Raw genomic sequence first — 18420 nt, forward strand, 5'->3', positions numbered from 1 at the left:
CTTCTACTGTCAAGCGCGACCTGCCTTACAAAGTACTGTTCCCGCGTAGAAAGGACTGGATACTCCGGGAGAAGAAAATATTAAAAGCAAATAGTTGTTGGTTCACAGATGGATCAAAAACACCTTCCAGTTGTGGTACAGGTGTTTTTATGTGCGGAGAGATTGGAAGAATCCAACATCATACACAAGTCTTCGATAGGAAGACTTAACAGATTGTCTCTGGTCTGGATTCGTGGTCATACTGGCCTGGAAGGCAATGAGGCTGCTGACTCCCTTGCAGAGGATGCTGCAAGCAGCTTCATCGGACCAGAACCTATCATTGGCATCGCTTCAGGCTTTGCCAAACAAAGATTGAACACCTGGATGACGAAAAGATTTATGGCAGAATATTCCAGGATTGGCTCACTCCAAGGTGTTCATTCACCCTTAGAAGCTCGATACCAAACAGTTGTTGGACTACAGTAGGGATGAACTACGATGCCCAACAGGCCTTCTCACAGGTCACTGTCATCTGAATCATCATATGCAAAGACTCGGACTGTCGGAAGACAGGCTGTCAGAAGATTAAATCAGTTCTAATCTTTCTCTTTGAAGATGCTGATCACTTGGTGATCGAAACACGTGTCGTGCTGTTAAAAATAACTATTTGGTCTTGGGAAAAAACTCCAGTAATATTCATTACTACACCAAAGGTTCCAAACAGTGCATCATAAGTCTCTTCTTAGTAATGGCAACGATGTACGATCCATTTCCACAGAACTTTTCGAAGCACACGTGTTACCTGTTGAAAAATGTATGCGGAATCTTTGAAATTACTAATTTTTTCATGAGTTTTTCTGGTGATAATTTTTGTTTCACTCTATTTTATAGCATAATCCCCAGCTGGTTTTGAAATATGCTTCGCTATCCCTGATCCTGCCATATATCTTCTCCTCATATATTCACGATGTTCATTTTTTCTCACATCTAGGCGTCTTGAGATTTTATCTATATCATAAACACCCAATAATAGAAAATGCTATTTGACATGGACAACTATTTGACATGAAATCAGTTGACATTTTGATATTTGATAATTTTCATGGTTTTTGTTCGCAGTTATTGCAATAAACTATGGAATGAAGCAACGTAGTGATTTTTAAAATGTGCCTTACGAAAGTTTCATTGTAGTAACTGCTGATACAGCACAATTATCGCCTGAAAACTCTAAACGTTTATGATTTGTTGTCCAAATGGATGGATGTGAAGAAAGTACAATGGATGTAATTTTGACTCATTTGGCGCAAAAATCTAAAACTGCCAAATCCTCTACCTTGTGGACCATGTACTCTATATTAGAAACTACCCTTTGAGTGGAGAAAAAAGTAAACAAAAGGTATCGCATTTCTTTAAAGAGAGAATGTTGGTTATGGAAAAGAAATCGGAATTCTTCAACAGCGAGCAGATCAACAAAATGAAACATATCCAATGCTAAAGATACTTTTAACAAATTATGACAATTGTAGAATATGAAAGTATCAACTCAATTTGCTTTATTTTCAGGTAGCAAAAATTATTGGGTTAGTCGATGGGTGTAAGCGGGAATAACTGATAAAAATGTCAATTGGTCTGATGAGTGACAAGAAAAACATGTTGCCTTTGAAAGTACCAGATTCCAAAACACATATTGAAAGAACTTTTGTTGTAATTGGCAAGAAAACCTGCTGTTGTAAAGGCAATATTCATTTTTATGCCCATGCCATATTCCACATAACAGATTATTCGTGAATTACAAATAAAGAAAATGGTTAATTCCCCTGTTGGTATCCATAGTTTTAGAAATTTTGGATCAAGTTATATGTTGATAATGATGAAAACATCACGAATTTGAAGAGACACAGTGGCTGAAAGTTTACCAATGTCCCTGAAAGATATAAAGACAATTCACTTACAATCGAAATATAATTCACCAAGACCATTCAAAAATTATTATCAGATGGGATTTATTCAAATAACCGAATGAATGTCATGACGTATTGCCATCGATAACATGAGTAGGTTAAATTCATTCGAGTTATCCAGATTTAGTGTTGAAGAACCGATAAGACAAGTCTCTTACGGCAAAATATCGCAAAGTAAGTGTCAACCATGTAGGTGAAATTTTACCTCCTTCATTCACTATATTGTGTAGCAATCCTGTGAATGATATCTGATTCAATTCCATTACGAATGTTTGGAATACAAACTGAATACAGAAAAGTTTTTATGGATAATTCAGTGAATAATTCAGAATAATTCAGTTTCGAGTAATTCAATGTTTATACTAAGGTAATTGTTTCGGGACGGCTTTTTCTTTCAGTTTTGTGTCTGAAAGTTACTTCTATGCATGATTTACACATCTTTGTATAGAGTTAAACTTTTTGTTATTGATTGTTTCCTTCCTTTCTTTCGAAGATTCCCACATAAAGATGTAGAAGTAGAAAGCCAAAACCTTTCCTTTCTGGAAATTATATCTTCTTGTTCTGACTTCAACAAAATGCATTCAAATATACCAAGCATTTCAAACGAACTGAATCCGTTCCATATTAGTTAGCAATTGCTCGAATTTTCATGTAAATATTAATATAAATATGAATTATAGTGTTTCTGTTCGATTTTCAATATTTAATATAAATAAGAATTGAAATGTTCCAAATTATGTTCTACAAAGACATATAGGGCGTTTCAACGAAAACTTGACACCCCTGTAAGTCAGAATAGGACGTGCAATCGGAAATTTTAAAGAACACGTCAATTTTTATTTCTAGGGTGACTAATTCTGATATGGAAATCATACTCGAAACTTCACTTCCCTGCGGTCAGCAACTACCCCCCTATTTTTTCATTGGCATGGGGGTCGAGTGATACATCATTTGAAAGATCTTTTGTCCCTCTATTACTTTTTATTTTTTTTTTAAATTGATTCATTCGTTATTGAGAAATTAAATGTTGAACGTTATATTTTAAAAAAAAAAACAGAAAATTCGCCGCTCATTTTATTGAGGAAATCAACAAAAGTAATATCAATGGCAACATCAACGGATAAAGTGTTCAAAATGACCTCCATCTAGTCATGTACAATAATACAGTTTACTTTCGAAAGCGTTTCTACATTGTTGAAGGTGTCCGGAATGAGTTGAATATGTCCGGAGTCAGAACAATTCTCTGTCGCAGGTGTTCTGTTCAATGTATTGATGGCTCACGTTGTGGTCTGGATGATTCGTATTATAAAGTCTTGCAGCAGCTTCAGCACATTCATTATTTCGATAATAGGTTGCAACAATGTGTATTCCTTCTTCAGTAGAATGAACCGTGTTGGATCACAGTGGACAAGGATGATTGAATAATACCTAATTCGTGAAGAAGTGACAGTAGTATCGCAGAACTTTCTGTTCTGCGATAACTAGATTCAACAAAAACTACCAGTGCCGAAAAAACTAAGTGTCGTCCATTTCAAAACGTTTACTGCTAATTAAATGAATCCTACAAATCTACATGACATTCTACAACTCTACAAAACGTTCAACATTCAATTTTTCAATAACGAATGAACCAATTTCAGAAAAAATTACAGGAGTAATAGAGGGAGAAAACCTTTCAAATGATGTATCACTCGACCCCCCATGCCATTGAAAAAAATAGGGGGGATTTGCTGACTGCAGGGGGATGAGGTTTCGGCATATCCGAATTAGTCCCTCTTGTAATAAAAATTGACATGTTCTTTGAAATTTTTGATTACACGTCCGTTTTTTACTTAGAGGTTGATCAAGTTTTCGTTAGAACACCCTGTATAATAAAGGAATGGGTTTCATTGATTTATTATTCTACACGTTTGCCGAAAAAATAGTGTATTCCAGACATCTGGAAACAGTTTGTGACACTTACAAACTTCCAGGACTAGCCTAAGGCTCACCGTAGAGTTTTACAAAGAGTACTTTTTCGTGGACTTAAAAACTATTTTCAACAAAATAATACGTCACATTGTTTAAATATAAAAAACATGTTTGGATAAAACGAAAAAAAAACTTTTTTATTGCTGTCCAGGATTTATAGATATTTCTGAGACGTTCCTTTTTCAGATTTTTGAAACTGAATCCCCATCAAAACTTGGTCAGATATAGGCAATTCAAATTCAGAATAACTAAAAAATCGCACCTATTGAACAGTATCCTTCGCTTATAAAATAAATTGGGAAGAAAAATATTTTTTGCCAGATATACCGAATATTCTCAAATAATGAGGTAAATTCCAAAAAGTATCATATTGGTGAATTTTTTTTATCGAAACCTATAAAATTTCACGAATTTCAAAATGAATCATTTTTTTTTTTTTACATTTTCACCCACAAATGGGCACCAAAATGTATGTTATTTTACCAGCAATTAGCTGCCCAATAGATTTGTATTCAACGTTTATATCAAATTCAAGTTGAAAGAAGAAAATTTCAAACAGTTATTTTGAAAATTTAGTTAGTGGTGAGGTTTTATAACCTCATAACGGTTCTTTTTCAATGAATGCTCTCATTTTATTATCAAAAATATTTTCCATTTTCGACATAGCCTTTCATTTTGAGTATACCGAACGCTATTTGCAGAGTTTCAGAGAGAAATTTCTGAAATTGTGTCAATGGTGAAGTAGCTTTCTTCGTGTCTCCTGTCCGCCGCCTAACTTCGCAAGTCTCTAAAAGGTGCAACAGCCATATTTACGTTTCAAAATCGAGTTCTTATTCATTATAAAGTTCAAATATTCCAATAGTTCTCATGAAAATTCCAGCCTTCAATGTTCATGAAGAGGAGTGGTGAATTTTAGAAAAAAAAGCTTGTATCTTAGATTCTTTACTTTTTCAAAAATGTGTGTTCTTTTCCAGCTACAAGAATATGTCGGAAAATATTTTAAAAAATCAAAAAATTTATGTTGAAAGTCGTAAAATTTAGGTTTTGACGAAAAAAATCCACTGATACATCCAACTCCCGGAATGCGAATGTTAATATTGACTATACATTTTGCTCGTTATTTGTGAACACTCGTGGAATCTCGCAAAAAAAAACAATGTATGTTATTTAACAAAATTTATTTATTTATTTATATTCATTTCTTTATTTTAGTGCCCAGTCCCATAGGTGTGATTTTGGCGAACTGAAAAACCTACCTACCTACAAACCGGAACAGTATTCAAAAATAGTTTTTTCGTTTTGAGCTAACAATTTTCAAAGTGTTTCAAGGAGAAAATATTTTATCACGTTATTTGAAATGATTTCATCTACCGATCAATTATGGTTAAAATCGCTCCATTCTTTGATAAGTCGCCAGATAAGTCGCCTGGAATATTTGGAATTTGTACCTTCGGTGAGCTGTAATAATAAATTGAATTGCCTCTAATACGAAATCAGTCTCTGAGAAAATCCACAACGGCACCCACAAAAAATCATATAATTGTATAACTTTTACTTCCTCGTTCTTTACCTAAGTCGACATAAAAAATACCGTTTTTTATTTGGGTAAAATTGTTTTCTGAATGGTTACCGTTTTTTAAACATCAACTGTAATAAACATTTATTATACTTTGGGATGCGAGATTGCTTTTTTAGGTATTACACTCCGTTATTTTTTATAGCTTCCAATCCTTTTTTATAACAACTACAGCAGCAAAAAATGCTCTAGACTGCAACCACGGAAGGAAAAATGTCATTTCGATTTTGAAGGTGAATGATGTTATGTAACATCAATAAAAATGAAGTGGTTATAAATACATAAAAGTAGAATTAATTTTTTACCACTTTTTCATGGAACTGAAAATATTAATAGTTTTAAGTCCCGAAAATGTGGACAACAACACTAGTAAACCTGAAACTGGAAAAGTTGTTCAAATACCACAAAACAAGTTATGTTGATGAATAAAGGTTTTGATTTTCTACTTCTCCATCTGTATACAAAAAATTGAGGAAATCTTCCAAATACAAAAAGAAAGCAATCACTTCAAAAACAAACTCTGTTGATCACACCAAAAAAATAACGTTCATACACAAACTGGTAGAAAAAGCTTCTCGAAACAACTACTTTCATATAAACATTAAACTACACAAAAATAAAATAGTTTCGAAACAACTAATTTCACATGAACAGTCGATTTTCTGGGAAAGGCACCTCCCACTATTCCTACACATTTTGAAACATATAACCTTGGTTGTTTAAAAAAATCAAAGAGAATAAAATAAAACAAGGCTACACAGTTGCAAACGGTTACTCAGTTTTTACGAGGGAGCTATGGGTCGTGAGTTGGACGAAAAATACAAAATTAACCTCTTTGGGCGCCAATCAGTTTATTTATCAAAAGAGAATATATATATATATATATATATATATATATATATATATATATATATATATATATATATATATATATATATATATATATATATATATTTATGTAACTGATAAATATAACTATAAGGATCAATGATGTCGTAAAAAAAAATATATATAAAAAGATATGCAACAGATTTCTGAACACACACCAAACATTTATTATGAAAAACATTGTAGAAATACATATATCATAAATTATGTTCAATCTCAAAAAAAAATATATTTCAGGATATTTCTTCCTGTAGCAATATGCAATCGTATACGTATACCTTTGCCTCACACCTTGGAAATAGTAATAAAATCCTGATATTTCCTAATCTGAATTTCGGTAAAACAGAAACTGTATAGAATATTTTTTTTCTTGCGAAATATTCGTTGGAGCGCAAATAAAAAAATATATATATAGTTTATCTGGAATGTCTTTCGAGGGCCGCCGGTTACATAGACTTCGTCCAATTTCCCAAGGATGATTACTGATGAATTTCACAAAAGAGTGATCAGAAACTACCATAGGTGACAGTTGAAATTAAAAGGATCCAAAATGCCGGTCGGTACTATTCTTCTACTTTTGTACATCGAATGATGATTTCAGGTAGAAATCAATATAATAAATAAAATTGAGGAGAAGGAAAAAGAGGCCGTTGGTGGAATGTGGCCTCAAAGTGGAAAGGGTCCAAAAAAAATATTTGCTGAGATTTTTCACTGAACAAGGCTCGTAATCTGTGATGTTTTATAGATCCATGAACTCATGATACCACCACAAAAACTTATTTTCCTTGTGTGATCTCGACAATGCTTCTCATTTGAACTCTTCAGTTTCTTGGCTAGGAATGGCAATTTTAAAAGGAACATGAAATACCGTCACGCTACGGAAATATTCACTGAGGGCAGCACCCAGTTTAGGATACGATAAGACAATCAGAGATGTTCAAAATGTTAAATGATGTCTGCTATATTATTTTTCATATTCATTAAAACTGATGTTTTTAGAGTGTACATACTGACAGTATGAGCCATAGCTGATATTGGAAAATCACCAGAAATTAATTTAATCGCGAAATAAGAAACATACCATCAAATGGACTTTATTGGGTCTCCGAACATTTTGATGTTTCCTGGATGTGAAAATGAATACTCTGAATATTGGTTTGTTCGTTTTTTTTTTTTTCATTTTTCTATACAGTGTGTTCACTCTTGAAATAGTATTAGGTAAAAGGTATCGATTATTCTGTGTTGTAGCATTTCAAATACTACAAACAACGTATTTATGCATATTTTGAGACAAAAAACTTTTTTGACAAGTTACAATTTGGTTTTCGCAGAAATTGTTCTACAGCTCAGGCTGTTTTTAGCGTGGTCACTAATGTAGTCAAGGGTCTTGAGCAAGGTGATCTCACAGCAATTAAGCTCTGTGACCTTTCAGAGGCCTTTGACTGCATTTCTCATGAAATACTATTAGAAAAACTAAGCTATTATGGAATGAGGGGAGTTGCACTTTCCCTTATGAAATCATACCTGTCAAGTAGATATCAAGCCGTTAGTGTAAACAACAAAGTTTCAAAATTTGAACATGTAAAGTATGACGTTCCGCAGGGGTCAGTACTGGGACCCCTGCTATTTATAATTTATGTTAATGACATCAGTAAATTCATGCAACCATTTAGCACCGTACTATTTCCCGACGATACGACATTTATATATTCAGATAGAGAACTATCAGAACTCACAAGAATATCCAAAGAGGTGGATGATAGGGCTGAAAATTGGTTTTTGGCAAATGGTCTCAAACTAAATAGTGAAAAGTCACAGAGTCTTCATTTTTCAACAGCAACGCCACATCTAATGTTGACAGTGTTAAATTACTGGGTATATATTTGGACAGCACTCTCAGCTGGGTATGTCATATTGAACAGCTTGAAAGTAAATTATGTACTACACTTTTCATCCTTCGTCAAATAAAAAATGGTGACAACGTATTTTTCTCTTTTTTATTCCCTTATTAGTTATGGTGTCCTTCTTTGGGGTAATTCTACTGGTGCTGAAAAAATTTTCAAACTAGAAAAAAAAGGAATGAGAATTATTGCAGATGCCGGTTTTAGAGATCATTGCAAACCCATATTTATTCAGATGAAAATAATGCCTTTACCAAGTATATATTTGTTCAATGCGCTTATTGAAATAAAGAAGAAGTCGAACTGTCTCTTAAAATAGTCGAATATTCACACCTATAATACCAGGCATGCCGATAAAATTCAAACGACTTATTTTCGATTACATAAATCTCAAAAAAATAGCCTTGATTATACGCTTTAGAATAACCTAGCCAAGGAGTATAAAAATCTTAGTTCAATAAAGCTCTGAAAAAGTATTTTTTTGAAACATTTTTTCTACTCTGTAGATGAATATCTGAAACACTTACGTGAATCTTCCATGACTTGATCACTTTGACAACTAAGTAACATTATCGAACTTTTATAATCTATATGTTTTTATTTATACATTACTTATATTCTATTATACATATACTATTTATACATTACTTATATTCAATTGATTGTACTGACTTGCTACAAACATTTTTGTAGCAAGAATTTATTTCACTACGTTATGTAGTGAAATAAATTCTACTCTATTCTATTCTATTGTATTCTTTTCTATACACTAGAATCCACAATGCTCAATATCAACAAGGCGTCTGGCCCTGATGAAGTGCCCGTCATCGTACCTAAAAAGTGCGAAATGAATTCTCGCCAGTATTTTGCAGACTTTTCAATCTGTTTTAAAAGAAAGGGGTTTTTCCTTCGTTTCCTTTGACCGTGTATGGCATGAGGGTTTGCTTGCCAAACTTCGATGCTATGACTTGTCGGATAATTGCAGTGTATGGTTCTCCGGCTTCCTGAAAAAAAGTTCCCTACAAGTGGCCGTCGATGGATATTTCTCGAATACTTTCACCATCAACGCTGGTGTTCCCCAAGGATCCATAATGTCTCCAATCCTTTTTTTATTGTATATCAACGACTTATTGGAAAAAATAAAAAATCCAATATATTGCTTTGCTGACGACAACACACCTGTTTCATCATTCCTGTTGGATTCCAGCACATCGGCTACGGAGGCACATCTTCACCAGCAGCAGTAGGTTGCATATCTTAATGAGGAAGATCTAGAAGTGATTTCGAATTGGAATTAAAGTAACCAGGTTCAATTCAATGCCACAGAAACCCAAGCATCGGTTTTCTCCAAGAAGATGAATATCACCGAACCGGATATAATAATGTCGGGACAGGCAATTCCGCTTTCTGCTTCGATAAGTTTGTTGGGGGTTAAAATGGACAACACTATGTCTTGACACAATCATCTCGCTGGAATTGCAAAGGTTGCTTCTCAAAAGCTTGGAACACTGTTCAGAACTGTATTGTTCTCATGTATGGAGCTCTGCCCCCAAACATACATCCGCCTCATTTGAGACGCGAATATCACGTGCAACCTTGATAGCCTGGAACATCGAAGCAAGGTTGGAGATCGTCTCTCTTCTACAGATACTTTCACGAAATGTGTTCAAGTGACTTGGCACATTTGATTCCACCAAGAGCGGTACATATCAGAAATACGCGACAGACTGTGGCTGCTCATCGTTTGAGGTTTAAGCCAGTACACCTCGAACTTCACTGTTTAAGAACTCTTTCATCTGGAGATCTGCGTTTGTGAAATAAACTTCCTGAGAACGTTTTTCCAAATGGATTTGATCTTCAGCGACTCAAATCCAATGTGAATCGTTACTTTCGCACAGGAACCGCTCTGAGAGCGTCTTAAGGATTTTCCTGTAGTGCTTGTGTTTTGTCTTAAGAAAAAATATGAACATTGTATTATACAAAAAACACTTTTTCCAATTCATTCTTCATTCCAAACATTCGTTATGGAATCGAATCAGATATCATTTACTTGAAGAGTTTATTTTGAAATCAATTCCTTTCTTTGGAAGATTACCACATTTTTTTGTATAAAGATGCAGAAGTGAAAAGCAAAAACTTCTCCCAAAAATTAGTCTTTCCTAAAAAGTCAGTTGACTATCACACCAGTAAATTTTTGACAAAAAAACATTGAAAATCTAGTGAATTGTCGCATTACTTACTTTTTTTAATATACAATATCAAATGGACGTCTACTAATGCGAGAAAAATAACATGGGGATTATATTATTATGGAACATACAGTGCATTCTAATTACAGCGAGCCCCCTAAATAAGTCATATGATATTGAGACAGTAAAAAAATCGTGAAACACGGTAACATTATTTGATCGGTGAATTTGGAATCTTTTGCGTGAAACGAGTCTAACGGAAACACTTCTCTCACACCAGAACAAAAACACGGTCTCTTGACACGACTTTTCTCATCTCCTGAAGATGCTAACTTGTTTAGCGAAACGTGAGTCGAGGGGCAGTGTATTTTGTTCAGGTATGGAAAAAATATTCTTCAGATATGTTTACTTTAATTTTCTGATTGACAAATTTCTACCCCTCAACCCTATGTCACAACAAACCCCCTTTCCATAACAAACTACATGTCAGAATTCCCAAATAGAAATAATATTTGAGTGATCCCTCATTTGACAGAACTTTCGATTATGTATTTGACACAATTTCGACATTACAATGCTAAGCAATATCAAAAATAATTCAAATACATTTTTAAGTTTGTATTTCATCTCGAAGTAGAAAATGAAACTGAACAGTAGAATTCAATGCTGAAACTGAGTACCTTAACCTTGCCCACAATAGTATAATCAAGCTTCTGTTCACTTCCTCACATTCTGATGAATTTCAGATGTTAGTAGCCTACATCACCTGATGATTTCTTCCCGTAAATTACCTCCAGCCTACATCTCGTAGAATTCTTATTTAGACCATGACCAGTGGAGATGGAGATGGAAGTCCAGTGGATTCAGATCGAGGAAACTGTGTGGTCACTCTGTAGGTCCTCTCTTTCCAATTTACCTACCATGAAATTTATTATAAAGAAACTATCAAATTAGTATCACGCGACAAGGAGCAAACCCATCTTGTTGAAAAACAACCTCCAAAGAGAATACCAGGTATGTTCCAAAAAAGGTGAGTTTTCATTTTTCTCAAAAATTATTTCATTATTCATCAATTTTTATTTTGTCCCCTTCGAAATAGTACCCATCAAATATAAAACACTTCTATCAGGATTTTTACAATTCTTGAAGCCGTTCTTATATGCACCTTTTAAGAATGTCCTTGAGCTCTCTCAGCGATTTTTTTTATTCCCCCAATCGGCGTCCTTCCATGGTATCTCTAATCTTGAGAATAGGAAAAAGTCGCAGGGGGTCAAATCTGGTGAATACGGTGGCGCAAGCATTGGGCTTTTGCATTGGGACGATTAGACTTTCGATGGTTTCGATGTCATAATCATATACCCATGATTTGTAACCAGTTATAACTTTTCAAGCAAATCTGGATCGCCGTTAACGTTATTCAACAATTTCTGAGCGAAGCTCATGCGACGGTTGTTTTGGTCAAAATTCAACAACTTTAGAACGAACTTCTATCTCAGAGTACAATATCCGTATGCTACGGTCAACATCTCAACTATTTTTGAGCACCCACTTTTTAACACGAATTTCTATGCAAGTTATTTGATCCATTTGTTTTGATAGCAGAAACTCGCCTAGCACGCCAAACACTTCTATCTTTTATGTCTCTCACCAACAAAATAAACATGCTTAACAGCTAAAACTCTAAAATTATGTTCGAGATGAGTCCACCAACATAAAAAATCGCTTATCGAATATACGTAGCCCGCAAGTTTCAATATTCACCTTATATTTTGAATATACCTCGTATCATCTGCGAATAATTTGAAGAGAATGAGGACCTAAAGCTGAAACCTATTAGATATAAGAGGAATAATGTGAAAGAACGTGATGATTTTGATATTCAATTTGGGTGTCATTTCTGGCTTCAAGAACTAGAGAAAGGGATTTTCGATTCGAGTATCATTTTGCAGACATATGTAGCAACTTTTTCTTCAATTGAAACAATGAATCTCTAAAACTGATAAAAACCATAATTTGAATTGAAGGGTTTCAAGTTTGTCAGTTGTGAGTATTCATCACAAAAAATTAAATTTTTTGTTATTCATCTGACACTACATATGACGTCATAATAAAAATAACATAATAACTACGCACATCAAGGGTTATATTATAATTTTGGTGTTTTACTGAGCCTGCTTTAACGATTTCACTCTGTATCCCATTTTCGGAACGTCTTATAACCCGTTTTCACCCCAGCACTTACCTTCTTCCGCCAAATAAAATAAGAATCAAAATAAAATGAAAGCAGGGACATTGTCCAAAACTTTAATCCGCCCTCTTTGGCCGTCAAATGACCAGCGATAAGCGAATTTCCCAATTTTCCAGAATTTTCTCTACTCTCTCCCTGAAAAACAGAGAGGGAGATTTGGACGGAGTGTGCCAACGACAAAGACACCACTAGGATTTGTATAGGAAAACCAATAACAATTCCGAAGTTTGCTGTTTACGAATAAGGACATAAAGGCTCCTGCAGAGTCCTGCGTGTGCTTATGTAATCTTATCGCTGGAAGTTATTCTGAAGTTATGGTGGGATTTATTGAGGATTATTTGACCGAATGACCTCTGGTCAAGTGCCTGTATGGGTAATTTGATTTTACAGGCTATAGTTTGGTTTTTCTAACGAATCCCGATTAGGTTTTCGTTTTATAGTGAGTGGACTCTATAAGAAAAATCAAAACGAAGTAAATATTGTACAAATTATAACACAAATACTTCTCAGCAGGTTTCTCACCAAGTTGGCATCATCATTACACTTATTGATTATAACATTTACATTCAGTTACTTTCCAATTTCAGTCACACATCAAAGACTTCTCAAATATATACTATTTTCTAAAAAAAATAAATTTAAATGTTCAAGCCCGTCTCGGATATACCTACACAGTGAGTTGAATGGACTGACGCCTATCAGAAAACAACTACTCCACTGGCTAATACCACGAACGGCATTACATTATATCCGACAGGCGTCACTGAAAGAGTCTACCTCCAATTGCATATGTAATTGCCTGTCGGATATACTCCAACGCCGTTCGTGGTATTAGCCAGTGGGGTGTTTGTTTTCTGATAGTCGTCAGTCCATTCAATCTACTGTGTAGGTATATTCGAGACTGGCTTGAACGTTTAAAGTTCATTTCTTTAGATTTGTTTACTGCCTGTTTTCAAGCATAGCCCACTGACTAATAAAAAAATATATACTATTTATCTGTATAGTTCATTTTTAGATGACATCAACTTGGTAGGTAAATTATGCGTTGGAAATTATATTGCAGTGTTAGTATTGGATATATATTATTTGTTGCTTCTGAGTCTCCTATACAAAAAACTATCGAATATTTGAAGGATCTTCCCAGGATCATTGATCTAAAGTCTAAGTGGTGAAATAGTTGAGGAATACTTGGATACATACGTCTCAAACAAGTCAGCATGAAACCAACTTGTTTTCAAGTCAACAAAGAGATCAAGAACATCAAAATGGAAAACCCACTGTATCACTTCATGGATAATCCGTTAATCACAGACTTGAACGGGAAGCAGAAGAGGACCTAATAAAAATAATAATAAAAATACAAATGGAATAGACAAAAATAAAATAAAACAGTATATAGGAACAATAACAAAAACAAAGAAAAAAACTTCCAGTATATGGTGAATAGGCGGAGTATCAGCCGAGGCTGTTTTTCAACTCGACCTGGGAGAAACTATAAATAAATAATATGAACACAAGTCGAGTTAACAATATCCAAAAAATTCAGTTATTGCTTTACTTTAGAAATGCCAAGGTCGGAAACAGACAAGAAGCTAATGAGATAAATAAGTCTTCAGTCTTTTTTTAAAATTTACGATGGTGTATGATCGAAATTCGCAGGGTAGTTGATTATAATAATTTAGTGCATTATATGAGAAGCAGCGGGTGAAGATGGAAGATTTGCGTTTGTGGATGAATAGAACTGAACTGTTCCTTGTAGTAAAGCTGTTTATCGTAGAGAATGTTTTAAGCTTCTTCAGTAAGTAATCAGGTTGTCGAGTTATCGAAACTTTATGTGTGTTGGTAAGAAGGTGTAGAATTCTAAGTTTCTCAACATTTAACAATCCTGATTCTTGCATTGCTGGGGATATATGGTCATATTTCCGAATACCAAACGAGAAACGTAGACAGCTATTCTGAATACGCTGTAGTCGGAGAGCATCCGATTGTTTTAAAGCAGGTCCATAAATACTGTCGCAATAGGAAATTTTTGACATAATCAGAGATTCGCATAGTACGAGAACGAAATACGCATAGCTGTCTAATAACGTTACAAGAAGATTGGTTCCGATAGCTGACATGTTTAGTAAAGCGAAGATCCAGATCAAACCACAATCCTAAATTTTTTATCTCGTCCACGGAGGGAAGTATATCGTTTTCGACGCGAACTTGAAAGTTGGTGAGCTCTCTGTTCTTCTTAGCTCCGAACATCATTATTGCGGATTTGTCTGAATTGAGCTTGGGCTTATGGGCAGTAAAAATGTCAAATGTGGCTTGGAAATCGTTAATAATATGCGACAGAGCAGACGTAGACCCGCCAGGCGAAAAAGAGAAATATAACTGCGTGTCGTCTGCATAGTGATGTATATTGCATTTTGTCACGGACCGATCAAAGTCACAAATATACAAGCTAAAAACCAAGGGCCCAAGGATAGATCCTTGTGGCACTCCCTTCAATACCGGCAGAGCATCTGAAATAACTTCATCCACAACAACTCTTTGAGTACGATTCTTCAGATAGTTTTCTAAGAGAGACACTGCTTTCCGAGAAAAACCGAAGTGGACAAGTTTGTCACACAATATCTCATGATCTAGAGTGTCAAATGCCTTGCTGTAATCTGGAAGTAATAAACAGGTCAAATTTTGTTCATCTGCAGCTTGAAAAATATCGTCAGTGGAAAGGGGGGTCTTGTGACATATTTTTTTGAAGCTCATGACAAATGCTTCACAACCATGTAATATAATTTCAATTTTTTCAACTACTTCAAAATGCCGGAACTTTCAATGATTGCCTGAATACATTGACATTTAACTACATAATATGAGGTAATGAGCTTGAGATCAGTTCAGAAGATGCTCGAAATAGTCGCCTTGAACTTCTTGACATATGAACAGCCTATCCGATATTTCACGCCGAACATTTTCGAACACAGTAACGTCAATATCTCTACAAATATTTATTATTCCCTGAAGTATACCCAATATTGAAGCAGGTTCAGTTTCGTACACCTTTTGCTTCAAATAGCCCCATAAAAAAAGTCCAAAGGTGTCAACTCTGGCGAGTGGGCTGGCCAATCTGTAGAACCTCGACGGCCAATCCAACGACCGGGAAAAGTAGTATCCAAATAGTTTCTTACTTGTCTGGAGTGATGTGGTGGTACTCCATCTTGTTGGAATACAATATCCATATCAAATTCATTAGGATCCGATTCGACGATTTCAGTGATAAGAGGGTCAACAGTAGTTTCCAGCATATTGAAATAATCATAATCAATAAATAGAGGTTATTAAATATGGTTTCCTAAAAATCCTGCCCAAACGTTAATTTTTTCTGGATATTGGGTATGTGTTTCCCGGAAAACGTGAGGGTTGGTATCACCTCAATAACGGCAATTTTGTCTGTGAACATTGCCATTTGAAAAAAAGTACATTCGTCACTGAAACAAATATTGTGGAGATGTGAAGGATGCCTTGCAATGGTTTCCGTCATGATTTCGCAGAATTCTGTTTTTCGATAAGAGTCATCTTCAGGTAATTGGTATACCATTTTAATTTCGTATGGATGATACCTATTCCTCTTCAAAAGTCTCCACACAGTAGAAGGAGACACCTCACAAACATTCGCGACGGAATAAGTATACTGTTCGGATTTACTATCATCTCACCAATTATTTGCACTTGCTGCTCTTCCGGAATGGACGGATGACCTGGGGGCTTTTTGTTATGTACACTACCGGTAGTTGTGAATTTGGATACAAGTTCCCTCAAATATTTTCTACAGATAGGACGATTCGGAATACGTTCATTGAAAATCCTTTCGGTCTCGTGAAAGTTACGCGTCGCACGGTTAGTAAAAATCGCTTCAATTTTTTCTTCCAATGGACAAGAGTTGACCATTTTAGAGATTGTTGACGTAGTACGTTTCTACTAGTAAAACCGAAAACTAAATGAGAATATTCTAACCGAACAACGATGTTCATTGTCGTACTGACGTTTTTTGACATTTTTTATAAACAAAAAATAACTAAACAAACCTTATCGGGTTGTTGGAATTGCCATATGGCACATAAAAAGGAATATTTCTAGAAATATCGACATTAATGTGTTTGTCTTCAGGAAATTATTAAATGTTCCGCCATTTTGTAGTACGTGAAGATATTGACTTCTTATTCTAGGTTTGTGAAGTATTCATCAGTAACTTCAAAATGATGTGTCACAAAACCCCCTTTTCCGTTTAATTTTTTCTCCCAGATGGCGCCCAGTCGCCATCTTGAAAGTTTCATCTGTCAATTTCACTTCAAAATAAAGTATTCATGCATCAATTTCATTATCTCAAATTTCAATATTTTGAGTTGACCCCTTCAAAAAATAAAAGGCCCAAACAGGCTATTTCAACCTAATTATTTGAATAAATGAGGTGAATTACAATCATTTACATAAAAATATTGTCTATATTATATCTACTAGTCAATGCCCAGAATTGTAGGAAATGAACTGAGTCCAAAATTGTGGAGATGTGGAAAATCAGTCTCAAAGACTTGCGATAGATCGCTGAGGGTGAGGTCCAGACTAAATCGAAGTATTGAAATCATTAACTAATTTAAGAATAAAAACCACTGGTGCTTTTGCTGGATTTCCTATTTTTGATATATCGAACATGAGGATAGAACGTTTACGATGAGAAGAATAAACGTTGAATGGAATCGCATCAAGAATTTCTGAAGAGTTAATTTTATTATCAATAATTTTGTGCGGAAATATTATACAGTTCAAACTCGTCCGTAGTTCCAGAAATAATCTTTTGAATTCCGATCTCAACGTATGATATTATAGTCAGGCCACACATGATAATGTTTCAAGTATAAATGCCTTAGTAAGTCATTCTGAACCTTTTTTAATCCATATAGATACGTTTGATACTTCCCGGACCAAATAATAGAAGCAAATTCTAGTTTAGGCCTCACTAAAGAATAATATAGTTGCTTGATCGTATGTATACTCGAAAAACATGATGCCCGCCTGATCACAAAACCAAGAATTCTATTGGCGGGATTTTACTTTTTTTTTTGATATGACTAGAAAATGATAATTGTGAATTATAAGTTACTCCAAAATCTTTTACTTCTGTTTTTTTTTTCTAGGACCTCTCCATTCATTTGATACGCAAAACTACAATCTCTAGCCAAAATATTAATTCTTCAAATCTATGAAAATACATCGCTATCATTCTCTAAACTTGACTGAAGAAAACAATACTTTCAACTGGGATGGAAAGGGAATTCAGAATGTGCAATATTAGTTCTTTTTATAAAACAAAATTTACATCGATGTGACATTTCACTTTGTAAAAAATACATTAAATTTACACAGTAACTTAGATTTATACAAAAACTTACACAGTAACTGTAGCTATATAAAGTTTTCTACTGAGATTTTTATTTATTGAACAAAAGTAATTTTGATGTAGAAATTCAGGGGTTTTGTTGACCTTTTTGGCGATTACGTTTTTTTCAGATTGCGAAAGGTGAAGATTCCCGAAAAGAGCGAAAACAAATTATCTCTTCCAGATTGTGAAAAGTAAAAATTCCCAGAGAGATCCATAGAACAACTTTCAACTGCTAATGACGCATCTTAATGACTGAGTGGAAATTTTGAATCTAAACACAAA

At 34.5% G+C, this 18420-nt stretch overlaps 1 long non-coding RNA gene across 1 annotated transcript; it reads left to right on the forward strand.

The window, feature by feature from the left end:
• Nucleotides 1-1032: 1032 nt before the first annotated feature.
• Nucleotides 1033-18138, forward strand: LOC141482517 (uncharacterized). The gene is made up of 4 exons (XR_012465572.1): nucleotides 1033-1375; nucleotides 1543-2114; nucleotides 11212-11479; nucleotides 17894-18138. It is a non-coding gene; the product is annotated as an uncharacterized lncRNA (long non-coding RNA).
• Nucleotides 18139-18420: the final 282 nt, after the last annotated feature.

The sequence above is a fragment of the Leptinotarsa decemlineata genome, unplaced genomic scaffold (genome assembly GCF_025532065.1).
Source record: "Leptinotarsa decemlineata unplaced genomic scaffold, Ldec_3_MD MMD2_tig00001393_RagTag_RagTag, whole genome shotgun sequence".
NCBI lineage: Eukaryota > Metazoa > Arthropoda > Insecta > Coleoptera > Chrysomelidae > Leptinotarsa > Leptinotarsa decemlineata.